At 50.8% G+C, this 12,905-nt stretch overlaps 1 long non-coding RNA gene across 1 annotated transcript in view; it reads left to right on the top strand.

Annotated features, from left to right (window-relative positions):
- LOC130106990 (uncharacterized) overlaps positions 1-12,270 on the top strand; it is a 73,771-nt gene extending 61,501 nt beyond the window's left edge. The window contains exon 3 of the long non-coding RNA XR_008809783.1: positions 12,193-12,270. This is a non-coding gene — a long non-coding RNA (uncharacterized LOC130106990). The remainder of the gene's footprint in view (positions 1-12,192) is intronic.
- The last annotated feature ends 635 nt before the right edge of the window (positions 12,271-12,905 follow it).

Raw genomic sequence — 12,905 nt, 5'->3', positions numbered from 1 at the left:
AACAGTAGAGACAACACTGAGTCTGGTAACAAGCCATGGACCATGAAGCCAGTAAAACAGATAGCAAGGAGTTCAGCAGTAATATGATCTAAGCCACTTGCTGTGTTAACAGAGTTTGTGTTTAGCTTGGTACACCTTGTGTGACATGATCACCATTTAATCATCACTCTCAATATTGCCCACCTTATACAGATCACTGTGGACACAATTGAATAAGGTACTATAATGCTGTCGCCATAACTCAGCAATATTGTGTGTACCGGAGATAGCATCAACAGTGCATGGTAGAGATGTTTTATAGTTGTTGAGAGCTCTCACTTCTTTCCAAAAATTAGCAGGATCATTTCCTAGCAGCTTCTTAGCCATGGAATCTGCCCTCATGGCTTGCTCATTTTTACAGATGAAGCGAATGGCGTACTTGTATCTTGCATTAGTGAGCTTCTTGTGTTCAAGCTCAGGCCCTTGTCTGGGTCTGCCTGCCGTAGCCCATGATTTAAAGGCTTCACACGCTTCTTCATGATGCCCAGCTACATACTTGTTCCAACCAGACCTGATGTTATGTGTCTTATTTTTATACTTGCAGTAGGGCTTACTACCTTCATACAGAGCACTAACAATATCATCATACATGCACCAGAGATCTCTCGTACGCCTCATATCCTTACAATTAAAGTCTCTGCACATAACTGCATCTCTAAGCAGATGTATATTACCCAAGGTTTCATCTGTACGGGCATCATAGGCTAAGATGTCCTCCTTTGTAAGAGCTGACCAGTCCAACCTTTCTGCATTATCACTATCTCCATTACTCGACAGCACAGGCAGATGTTCCAACATTTATAGCCATAGCTAGAGGTATGTGATCAGTCGTTGCTGCCCCATACATAATACCCATACTCCCCAACGAGGCATGTGCATCAGCAGTGCAAATACAGTGGTCCAGCCATGACATAGTGTGCCAGGCCTCACTTATGTGTGTAAAAGTATTTGTAGGCAATAAGACTTTGCTTGACAATATAAGATTATTATCTCGACAGAACTGAACCATGTGATTATCAAATAACGAATTCCTGTCTGAGATATCAGCATTCAGATCCCCAATGACATACACACTGGAAGAAGTATTAGCTTGAATAAAGGAATTGATGAATGCAAGCCTATTTAAATATTCATCCTCGTTCTGCTGGCATTCATAGGGTGTATACACATTTAGGATAAAGAGTCCCCTGTCATTATGAGTAAACTGCATTTCCATGCACCAGTCAACACCAAGCCTAACCACATTTATCAATGAGTCAAGCTTCTTATTCCATAGAATAGCCACACCCCCTGGTATCCTGCCTCTGACTATTCCCACGCCAAGGTCAGTTGTAGACTCCCGAGCCCCATGACAGTTCCCATTGAAGGGGTTTAGTTTTTCCAGCTCTTGCTTTGCTCAAAATGTCTCTTGCATACATAGTATGTCCCAGTTCTCCAAAAGGTTTTCAACAACTATGCGGCGAGCTTTATCCCCTGCACTCTGGCCCAGACGCAGGCCACGACAGTTGTATGACAAAACCCCAATGTTCATTTAGCAACAAAAGCAGTGTTTGACCCGATAACTCCACCCCTGTGCGGCTCATAATAATGCCGGACAAGTGCCCCCTCAGGCCAGAGCTCCGGATTGTACATTTCTCCAACCTCATTGCATTCAGCATGTATTTTAAATGAGCCGAATCTACTGTGTACAGAGCCAATCTGTTGACAGATAACATCACGGCCAAGTTTATCTTTAAGATACCCAGATAGAGTGTCAGCGTCTAGGTCTGGTGTGAACTTGGTGGCAAAAACACTCACCAGCTTCGTCTTTACAACCTCCACATTACTCCCAGCTCCGGTACCAATAACATTGCCAGATTACTTTTTAAGCCCAGGGTGAACAGTACGTGAGCTGGAGTGAATAGCAACTTTTGCGGGGCGATGTTTCACGACTTGACTCCACATTGAGGTGCCTGGCAGAGACGTTAATCCACCAAGACCCTCTGCTACCTCAGCCTTCTCCACTTCCAGAGTGGAGACCACTGCTGAAGTTCCCTCCTCTTCTCCCAGGCCTGGGGCTTCCACCGGTGCAGCCGCAGATGCCGTGCCGACCAGGCCGGCGGCTCCATCCAGAGTAGCTAAAAGTGCAAGAACGAGATTTTTTTTTAAATGAGTGAATACAGCAAGTGCTAAGAGCAAGTAACAGAGTAGTAGTTCTTGAAGAGGTGAGTTTTCAACCTGTGCCGAAAGATGGGCAGCGACTCCGCTGTCCTGACATCAGTGGGGAGTTCATTCCACCACTGTGGGGCCAGGACAGAAGAGAGCCGGGACCGGGTCGATCGGCAGCAGGGGCCTCTGAGTGACGGGACAACCAGGCGTCCCGAGGCAGCAGAGCGAAGTGGTCAGGCGGGGGTGTAGGGCTTGACCATGGCCTGGAGATAGGAAGGAGCTGTTCCTTTCTCTGCCCTGTAGGCTAGCACCAGAGTCTTAAACTGGATGCGAGCAGCTACTGGGAGCCAGTGTAGGGACATGAGAAGGGGAGTTGTGTGGGAGAGTGTAGGGACATGAGAAGGGGAGTTGTGTGGGAGAGTGTAGGGACATGAGAAGGGGAGTTGTGTGGGAGAGTGTAGGGACATGAGAAGGGGAGTTGTGTGGGAGAGTGTAGGACACGAGAAGGGGAGTTGTGTGGGAGAGTGTAGGACATGAGAAGGGGAGTTGTGTGGGAGAGTGTAGGACATGAGAAGGGGAGTTGTGTGGGAGAGTGTAGGACATGAGAAGGGGAGTTGTGTGGGAGAGTGTAGGGACATGAGAAGGGGAGTTGTGTGGGAGAGTCTAGGGACATGAGAAGGGGAGGTGTGTGGGAGAGTGTAGGGACACGAGAAGGGGAGTTGTGTGGGAGAGTGTAGGACATGAGAAGGGGAGTTGTGTGGGAGAGTGTAGGACATGAGAAGGGGAGTTGTGTGGGAGAGTGTAGGACACGAGAAGGGGAGTTGTGTGGGAGAGTGTAGGGACATGAGAAGGGGAGTTGTGTGGGAGAGTGTAGGACATGAGAAGGGGAGTTGTGTGGGAGAGTGTAGGACATGAGAAGGGGAGTTGTGTGGGAGAGTGTAGGACATGAGAAGGGGAGTTGTGTGGGAGAGTGTAGGACATGAGAAGGGGAGTTGTGTGGGAGAGTGTAGGACATGAGAAGGGGAGTTGTGTGGGTAACTGGTGACAGATGGGGTTTGGGCTGCTACTTTAGAAATTTAGGCTTTTACAACAGAGCTGACAAGTTCAAGCCAACCACCAGACCAGATCCCAAATAAGAGAAATGCCGAGGCATTGGTCCTCGCAGAGACATGAAGGTTGCAGATCTAATTGAGCCGCCTGCCACCATAAAGGTGAGACCTGCAGGTGACTATGAACACTGCCTTGACTCCTCTTTAGACTAACTATGTCTTTGTTCTCTGGAGGTTTCAGAAAAGGTCATTGTTTTTTTCTTCATAGACGTTAAGATCTTATTGTCTGAGTCTCTCTGCAGCCTTTCCTTAGTACAACGTGTACACTGTTGTACTGGGTGGTGGTCCGTTTAACACTGGCTCAATAGCAGAGGGTACGGTTGTCCCTAGGTTTAAGGAGAGGCGTGAGGGAATTCATCTGTGTTTTCAGCAATTGGAAAGTCCACACGGAAAGACCGTTGCCTCCATCTAAAACAGTGGTGTGGACAGTCGGTCTGGGATCACATGCAGTGTTGATTATACCAATGATAATACAGGGTCAGTAGACACATGTTTTTCTCTTTTAACATTGCAAGGGCCACAGTAGGTACTGTGTGGGTATTAAGCACATTTTATTTGCTGCACTTACAGGTACATGGCCAAGAATAGCACAGTCTGTGCTATAATGATTGGCTGTTCAACTAAATAACCACTTCAACTCTCACCACCCAAAGACATCTGGAGCCATGAAACAAAAAGAGCTTACATTCAACACGACTCCTTCTCCTATTGTATTTGGTCTCTTTTACAAGTTGATGATGATCAATGCTCAATAGTGTTTCAGAGTTAATGGTCAGAAAATGACCTGAGACACGACTACTTTTAGCTTTGCCAGAGCTCAGAGGAGGACATAGGGAGGTAGCTCATCATTCTGCTCACATGGTTTTTCTCCGTCACTCGTGTGTGTGTGTGTATGACAGCTGAATGGGATTTTTGGTGATCATCTGTAACATCTTGAGGAAATGCTACGATTTCTAGTAGCTGCCCAATATAGTTTGGAAATATTCCTTGGAGGCTACTGTACACACACACACACGCACACACACACACACACACACACACACACACACACACACACACATATATATATATATATATATATATATATATATATATATATATATATATACAGTGCATCCGGAAAGTGTTCACACCCCTTCACTTTCCCCAAATTTTGTTATGTTCCAGCCTTATTCCAAAATGGATTAAATTCCTTTTTTTTCTCATCAATCTCCACACAATACCCCATAATGACAAAGTGAAAAAGGTTTTGTAGAAATTTTTGCAAATTTATTAAAAATAAAAAACCGAAATATTGCATGTACGTATGCTATGACACTCAAAATTGAGCTCAGGTTCATCCTGTTTCCACTGATCATCCTTGAGATATTTCTACATCTTGATTGGAGTCCACCCGTAGTAAATTCAATGGATCGGACATGATTTGGAAAGGCACACACCTGTCTATATAAGGTCCCACTGTTGACAGTGCATGTCAGAGCAGAAACCAAGCCATGAAGTCAAAGGAATTGTCTGTGGACCTCCGAGACAGGATTGTATCGAGGCACAGATCTGGGGAAGGGTACAAATTTTTTTTTACAGCTTTGAAGATCCCGAAGAGCACAGTGGTCCCCATCATTCGTAAATGGAAGAAGTTTGGATCCACCAGGACTCTTCCTAGAGCTGGCCGCCCAGCCAAACTGAGCAATTGGGGGAGAAGGGCCTTGGTCAGGGAGGTGACCAAGAACCCGATGGTCACTCTGACAGAGCTCCAGCGTTCCTCTGTGGAGATGGGAGAACCTTCCAGAAGGACAACCATCTCTGCATCACTCCACCAACCAGGCCTTTATGGTAGAGTGGCCAGACGGAAGCCTCTGCTCAGTAAAAGGCACATGACAGCCCGTTGGAGTTTGCCAGAAAGCACCTAAAGGACTCTCAGACCATGAGAAACAAGATTCTCTGGTCTGATGAAACCCAGATTGAACTCTTTGGCCTGAATGCCAAACGTCACGTCTGGAGGAAACCAGGCACCTCTCATCACCTTGCTAATACCATCCCTACAGTGAAGCATGGTGGTGGCAGCATCATGCTGTGGGGATGTTCTTCAGCGGCAGGAACTGGGAGACTAGTCAGGATCGAGGGAAAGATGAATGGAGCAAAGTTGCCGGTGGGCAACTGCATCGACCCAAACTGATGCTTAGACCGCTACACCACCGCGGACCCAAAACTGGCCGTCGCTTTGACGGCCCATGGTCATTTGAGGTAGGAGTGAAATCCCTGTCGATTAAACCATAAGTAAATATAATCAAGTAAATATAATCATAAGTAAATATAATGTCATAGCAGTCTCTGCTATCTTTAATAACTGATTACAAAAGAGTCAAAGTCAAACTGTGCTTTTCTGCTGTTTATTGAAGCAATTATGTCACGCAGCAGGGTACCCAAAAGCAGACAGCAAGGACAGGCTGGGTTCAAACACTGCTTTAATAACAAAACAAAAAAAAACTTGCACAAAAGCAGGAACAGACAGATCGGGAGGGCGACAAGGACGCAGGACCAGGGGCAGAGCAGCTCCAGCGGACGGGCAAATGGATGACCCGGAGGCCGGCGACGCCGACTGTACCGCCGCTCGGGAAACAGACTTCGGAGGCGCGGGATGGCCGCCGCTCGGGGACCGAGCTTAGGAAGCGGCAGGAGGGCGGTGGCGGCGGGGCAGCAGCTCGGGGAGCAGGCTTCGGAGGCGGCTCAAGGGCCACCACTCGAGGAGCATGCTTCGGAGGCAGGGGAAGGGCCGCTGCTCAGGGAGCAGGCTTCAGAGGCGGCAGAAGGGCCTTCGCTCAGGGAGCAGCACTCGTAGGCGGCAGGGCAGCTGCTCGGGGAGTAAGCTTAGAGGCTTCGGTGGAGGCAGAAGGTTCTCCGCTCGGGGACCAGGCTTCGGAGGCGACAGAAGGGTGGACGCTGGGGGACCAGACTTCGGAGGCGGCGGAAGAACCACAGCTCAGGACCAGACTTCGGAAGCAGCGGAAGGGCCGCTATTCGGGGAGCAGGTTTCAGAGGCGGCGGAAGGGCCGCCACTCAGGCACCAGACTTCGGAGTTTTGATGCTTTGGAGGCGGCGGGGGGGCCGATTGAGGACTTGACTTCATAGGCAGCGGGAGAGCAGCCACTCGGGGTCCAGGCTTCGGAGGCTGCGGCGGGGCCGCCGTATGGAGAGCAGGCTTCGGACGTGGCGGAGCAGCTGTTTGGGGACCTGACTTTGGAGGCGACCAGAGGGCCACTGCTCGGGGATCAGACTTTGGAGGCAGAGGAAGGGCTGCTGCTGCTTCGGAGAGAGTGGCGGGGCAGCCACTTGGGGAGCAGGCTTCAGAGGCGGCGGGGCAGCCGCCGGGGGAGCAGGCTTCGGACGTGGTGGCACAGCTACTCAGAGAGATGCTCTTGGAGGCGGCTTGGCAACCAATCGGGGAGCAAGCTTTGAGGCTCTGGAGGCTACAGAGCAGGCGGTCGGAAAGCAAGCTTCAGAGGTGGCGGGGCAGCCACTTGCGAAGAAAGCTTCGGAGGCAGAGGGCAGCTGCTCAGGGACCTGACTTTGGAAGCGGCGGGAGGGCGCTGCACGAGGACCAGGCTTCGGAGGCAGCTGTGGGTTGGCCGCTCGAGGAGCAGAATTCAGAGGCAGCTGAAGGGCTGCTGCTGCTTCGGAGGCGGCGGCAGGGCTGCCACTTGGGGAGCGGCTTCGGAGGCGGAGGGCCGCTGCTCAAGAAGCAGGCCTCAGAGGCGGCAGAGCAGTCGCTCGGGGAGCAGCGAGCGTCAACAGCTCAGGGAACACACTGCCAGTCGGCAAAGACAGCCGGGAGCACAGGAACGGACAACCCATTGAGGAAAGCTAGGATGCTGGGATGCTCAGGCTCTCTGATGCCGGTCCAGGAGCACAAGGCGGCTGAAGCTCAGGGCACAGGTGGATCACGGGCGCAGGCTTTGGAGGCAGCGGAAGGGCTGCCACTCAGGGACCTGACTTCAGTGTCGTCAGAAAGGCAGCTGCGAGGCAGCTGCTTGGGGAGCAAGTTTTGATGCTTCGGAGGAAGCGGGGCCGCCGATCGAGGACCTGAAAAGGCTTCGGAGGTAGCTGAAGGGCGGTGGCGAGTAGGCTTCGGGTGCGGCGGGACAGCTGCTCAGGGAGGACGCTTCAGAGGCTGCGGAGTATCCGCTCGGGCAAGACGCTTCAGAGGTGGCGGGGCAGCCGCTCGGGGATCAGACTTTGGAGGCGGCTGAAGGGCCGCTGCACGGGGACCTTGACCTTGGAGGTAGTGGGAGGGCTGCCGCTCGCGGACCAGTGTTCGGAGGCAGTGGAAGGGCCGCTGCTGCTTTGTAGGCAGCGGCGGCTCCGGGGAGCAGGCTTCAGAGGCAGCGGGGCAGCCGTTCGGGGAGAAGGCTTTGAGGCTTCTTAAGTGGTGGGGCAGCCGCTTGGGGACCTGACTTTGGAAGCGGCGGGAGGGCGCTGCTCGGAGACCAGGCTTTGGAGGCAGCAGAAGGGCTGCTACTGCTTCGGAGGCGGCGGCGGGTTGGCCGCTAGAGGAGGAGAATTCAGAGGCGGCTGAAGAGCTGCTGCTGCTTCGGAGGCGGCGTCAGGGCTGCCACTTGGGGAGTGGCTTCGGAGGCGGAGGGCCGCTGCTCGAGAAGCAGGCCTCAGAGGCGGAAGAGCCGCCACTCGAGGATCAGCGAGCGGCCAAGAGCTCAGGAACAGACCGCCCGTCGGCAAAGACAGCCGGGAGCACAGGAACGGAAAACCCATTGAGGAAAGCTAGGATGCTGGGTGGCTCAGGCTCTGGGATGCCGTGCGACTGAGGCTCTGGAATGAGGCCCATGAGCGCCGGGTGGCTGAAGCTCGGGGCGCCAAGTGGATCAGGGGCGCAGGTTTTGGAGGCAGCGGAAGGGCCGCCACTCGGGGATCTGACTTCGGTGTCTGCAGAAAGGCTGCTGCTTGGGGAGCAAGTTTTGATGCTTCGGAGATGGCGAGGCAGCCGATCGAGGACCTGAAAAGGCTTCGGAGGTAGCTGAAGGGCGGCAGCGAGTAGGCTTCGGGCGCGGCGGGACAGCTGCTCGGGGACCTGACTGGGGGAGCAGTTTTGAGGCTTCGGAGGTGGCGGGTTATCCGCCAGGGGAGGAAGCTTCAGGGGCGGCGGGACGGCTGCTCGGGGATCAGACTTTGTAGGCGGCTGAAGGGCCGCCGCTTGGGGACCAGACTTTGGAGGAGGCGGAAGGGTTGCTGCTTGCGGAGCAGACTTCGGAGGTGTCGGGGCAACCACTTGAGGACTAGATTTTGGAGGCAGCGAAAGGGCCGCCGCTTGGGGACTAGGCTTAGTAGGTTGCGGAAGTGCCGCTGCTCAGAGACCAGACTTTGCAGGCGTCAGTTCCACTGATCGATGACGAATTTTTGGAGGCGGCGGAACAGCCGAGGCCTGGTCCCCGAGCGGCGTACTATAATTTAATTAGAAACAGGAACAGGATTTAACAATGGCGAGGATGATCCTCCTGAAGATGGAAGGCCTCCTGCCTTGTTTTCCAGGTGTGTCCGGAGAGGACTTTCTCTCTGTGTTGCCAGTCGGGGCTTCAGAAGGCACCTTCTCTTTAAAGGTGACGCTGGTGCCTTCATTGCCAGCAGCCTTGGACCTTCCTCTCTTTGTTTTGCAGCAGAAATTCTGAAAGCGCTTTAACAAGCCGCGTTTTGTTTTCGATGACTCTGGCCTGGGAGGTGTCTCTATCTTAAGATGCGTCTTCAGGGACCTCACCAAGGCATCAATGAAAGCTTCGTCCCCACTCTCCGTGGCCGCCTCCATTATGTCAGACCCAAATTCAGCCTGCAGATCCCTCAGCACTGCCTTATACACTTTTTTAATTTGAGGATCTGGCGGGTCGCTCATTTTCTTCTGAGACAGATGTTTGATCATCTGATCAATTACTACAGATGATTCAGTGTTGTTTGTGGACTCGACCTGACTCTGCAGCCTCACAAGCAGCAGCGTTTTAATGTAGCTTAGAGACTCACTGCTGCTCTCGGAGGAGAAGGACTTTTTGGAATCCTCAGGCCTTTCATTCCTCTCTTCCATGTGTGCTGGACCCCATCTTGCTCCTGCTCTGATCCTTGCAGTCTTCCGCCACTCTGGCTTTTTGACCTTCTCTTCATCCTGTTCATCAGTCCCCTGGAACTCCCGCACAAGCCAGACTTCAGCCTGGTCTAGGAAGCGCCGTACAGCTCCCTCTGTTATGGCATACAATAAAAACGATAGGGAGCCAAGCTCAGCAGTGTCGCTTTTGCTCTGTGAGTGCAAAATAACGCTGTCTGACAGGCAACGTCCAGTTGGTACCACGGGAGTCAGATACTGGCTTTCATCCATGAGGAGGTCATAGATCCCTGAAGTGAGGTCTCCTGAAAGGCTCTGCAGCTCACTGCTGGAGATGGATGTTTTTCTTCCACACCCATACTCTGAATTGAGGTGTTTCTCAACCACACTGGTGACAAACTTCTCAACAGCCTTCAATTTTTCATCAAAGGCTGTGATAGGAGGGGCTGATCTGCTCCTGATTTTAAACATGTCACCACGGAGTTCGGATGAGTTGGCTATGGATGCCGACTGGCTCATCAACTCCTCATGGGCTGTCTGTGGCCTGTGTGACTGGCCCAGATAGGCTATGGCCTCTGAAATCTGTTCTGTGGAGCCCACTATCACGCAGCTCTTAGGTTGGCCAGAAGCCTGATTATGGCCTTTGGGTGGCATCCTCGTACATCTTCTGAGGGCTTCCATCAAGCGACCCATATTTTCCTGAGCAAACTGCAAAAAGGGTTTTCTTGATTTCACCTGAATTACAGAATGCTGTGACTCAGCTTCTACTTTGTCACTGTCAGTTGGTGCAGAAAGCGAAGACTTCGTGTCTGACTGAGGAAGTTCAGCATGCAGTCTGCTGTGACTCAACACGTATTCAGCAGAACCGGAAAACACGCTGGCTCTCTGCAGCTGGTCGCTGTCCGGCACGATGTCCTCATTGACAGGTGTTGAAACCCCCCCTCCAGCGGTTGGGGATTTCTCTGTCGAGGCAGAAGCGGCTACACGTACACAGCCTTTTGTCCAGCGCCCCTTTATCATTCCCAGGCACCTATTAATAAAGGCTCCCATTGCAGCTGCCATCCTGCAGAGTGAGTAGGGGCATGTGAAGCACCCACTCACGTAAACAATCGGTACACCTGTCTCTATACCTGGTGTCTGCAGGGCTTCAGAAATGACGGAATTTACTTTCTGAGCTGCTGCCTTGGCAACTAGCCTGTTCACCTCAACCGATAATTTGTTAAATTCCTCATCCAGTTGCATAATATCAGCCACAGGCACGAGAACATTACCCAGGCTCTTCTGGACCTCTTCTTCTGTGACAGTGAGATGATCAACCTCACCTGTCCTAGCCTGGGACCTTTTAAATGATCAAAATAAGAGAAAAAAACATGAGCAAACGGATCTACTTATATCAGGTCTAACACAGAGCATGATGCATTTCACTGATTTAAGAAATGTTTGAAGCTCTGATGCTACAGAATGGTGAGCTGTTCACAATGAAGAAAGTTACTGATGATTATTACATTTTACATATTTAGCCTTTCAATGTTTCAACATCATTATTATTATTTTTCAAATAAGTTCATGTTTTACATTATATTAAATGTGTTGCATGTAAAAGTTGCATGTAACAATAATTATATAACTACTATGGTAATTAAATATAATAATAAAAATGGTAATCAAAGTTAAAAGTAGTTGATTGTGCTCTGACTAATTCTACAAAAGGATCCAAGCTGAGCAACCAAGCAGAGGGACATTTGAAAAGTAGTATTCATCAAAACAGGCTCGTTGATCTGAAGCTTTCAGAGCACATTATTGTAAATGTGTATTTTGGCTTTTCTATGTGGACTTACGATGCTGCAGATGAGCCTGGTCTAAGCGTTGGGACATTCCCATTCATCCGGATGTATTCCTGGACCATGGGTAGGATGGTTTCTAGGACTGCTGTTGCTGTAGCCTGGACTATGTCCATGGACAAACCCGCCACGTGGGCCATTATTTCAGGGTCCATGGTGTCTTCAAGCATCATCCTCCATTGTCTATAGAACAAAAATACATTTACGTTAATATTCATCTGCATGTTAAGACTTTCATGTAATGCTGTTCTTCTGTTCAGCTAATTTTACTTATAAAACGTCCAACGCAACATAAACCGAAAAGCAGCACTTACTCTGCACTGAGACCGGCCAAAAATTGTTCCATGATCAGACGGAGTTCATCCATGTTGGCAGTTTTATCCATAATGTTCTTCCTCTCTAAACGGTCGGTAAAGCTCTGCGTTCCTCTCTCTACGACGTCTCTCTCGAAATGAGCAGAACCACGCCCACGGCGCCTTTTATACACGCGGAGTCTCCTCCCACACACCGCAGGGATTCTAGAACACCAACACGTCACCTGATTAAAGAGACAGTACACCAATTCAGCAGACAGGCAACACGTCACCCAGAGGAGGCTCTCATCACCACGCCCCTTTTCCGGGAAAGGCAGTGCTGCGTGGCGGCAACAGCGTCAACACTTTAAACAAACCCGTTCAGATTCATGACGTCACGCCGAGTGTCTTCGGCACACGCGCACTCCTGCATATAACCGTTTTTAGATGAGCTGTAAGCACGAGCGTAGGTTTGCTTTGAGAGGGGCGTGTTAGGATGGGTTGTTGACCAACAATGGGATTATAAATATGTAGCCATGTGTTTTATATGTGTGTGTCCCACCCAGCCACCCTGCTTGTCCTTTAATCACCCTTTTTAATCCTGCGCCCTCTTCTTCTAATGTTCTTGTTACTTCATCTCTGTGTCTGGTTTTGTGTCTCTCATGTAGGGTCCTCTGAGGCCTCCATCTTCAGCGCCTGGAGGTGTCTTTGTGTGTGAAGTGTGCGACTTCCTAGGAAGGGATCTGGTATCACTTTCCCTCTGTGTTGAGGGGGTTTCGCCGTCACGTCACCAACAGTAACATGTTAGTTGATCATGTTAACATGATGACGTGTTCCAGCAACGAATACACGCTGGCCAACAAGCCAGACCCGAGCTCTGCACTTCAGGTGAACTGACTAACTTCAGATCTAGATAATAGAGTCTGACAGAATCATGGGACGACGTGAATAAACTATTGTTTATTTTCTTATGTAGTCTTTTACTTCACATTCCCACAACATAAACGAGAAGATCTGCACGCTAAATCATTTGTTCACCTTTGTGAACCATTTATTTCCATCTGCGTGAGACCTCATTCGTGTGTCTTTGTGTTGCTAGGCAACACCTCCACCTCTGAGGTTCATGTGGAGGAAAGGTTTCTCCAGAACACAGCAGACACAGAAACACAGCAGCTGCAGTTCAAGCACCGCTTTCCAGATGTGCACGCCATGCAGCCACGAGTGGCGTTATTCACTGCCCCCTCTCTGCTGCGCTCAGTGAGCAACCCCCAGAGTTGCAGCTGCACCTTTACAAACTAGTCACACCCCTTCTTTCAAGCCAAGGGCAATGAGAGAGACATGTCATGGTGGAGACTACTACCCAAGTCCCGCTTTCCTCTCC

The sequence above is a fragment of the Lampris incognitus genome, chromosome 2, assembly GCF_029633865.1.
Source record: "Lampris incognitus isolate fLamInc1 chromosome 2, fLamInc1.hap2, whole genome shotgun sequence".
Lineage (NCBI taxonomy): Eukaryota > Metazoa > Chordata > Actinopteri > Lampriformes > Lampridae > Lampris > Lampris incognitus.
Note: the sequence above shows the minus strand (reverse complement) of the source record. Positions and strands in the feature narration are given on the sequence as shown.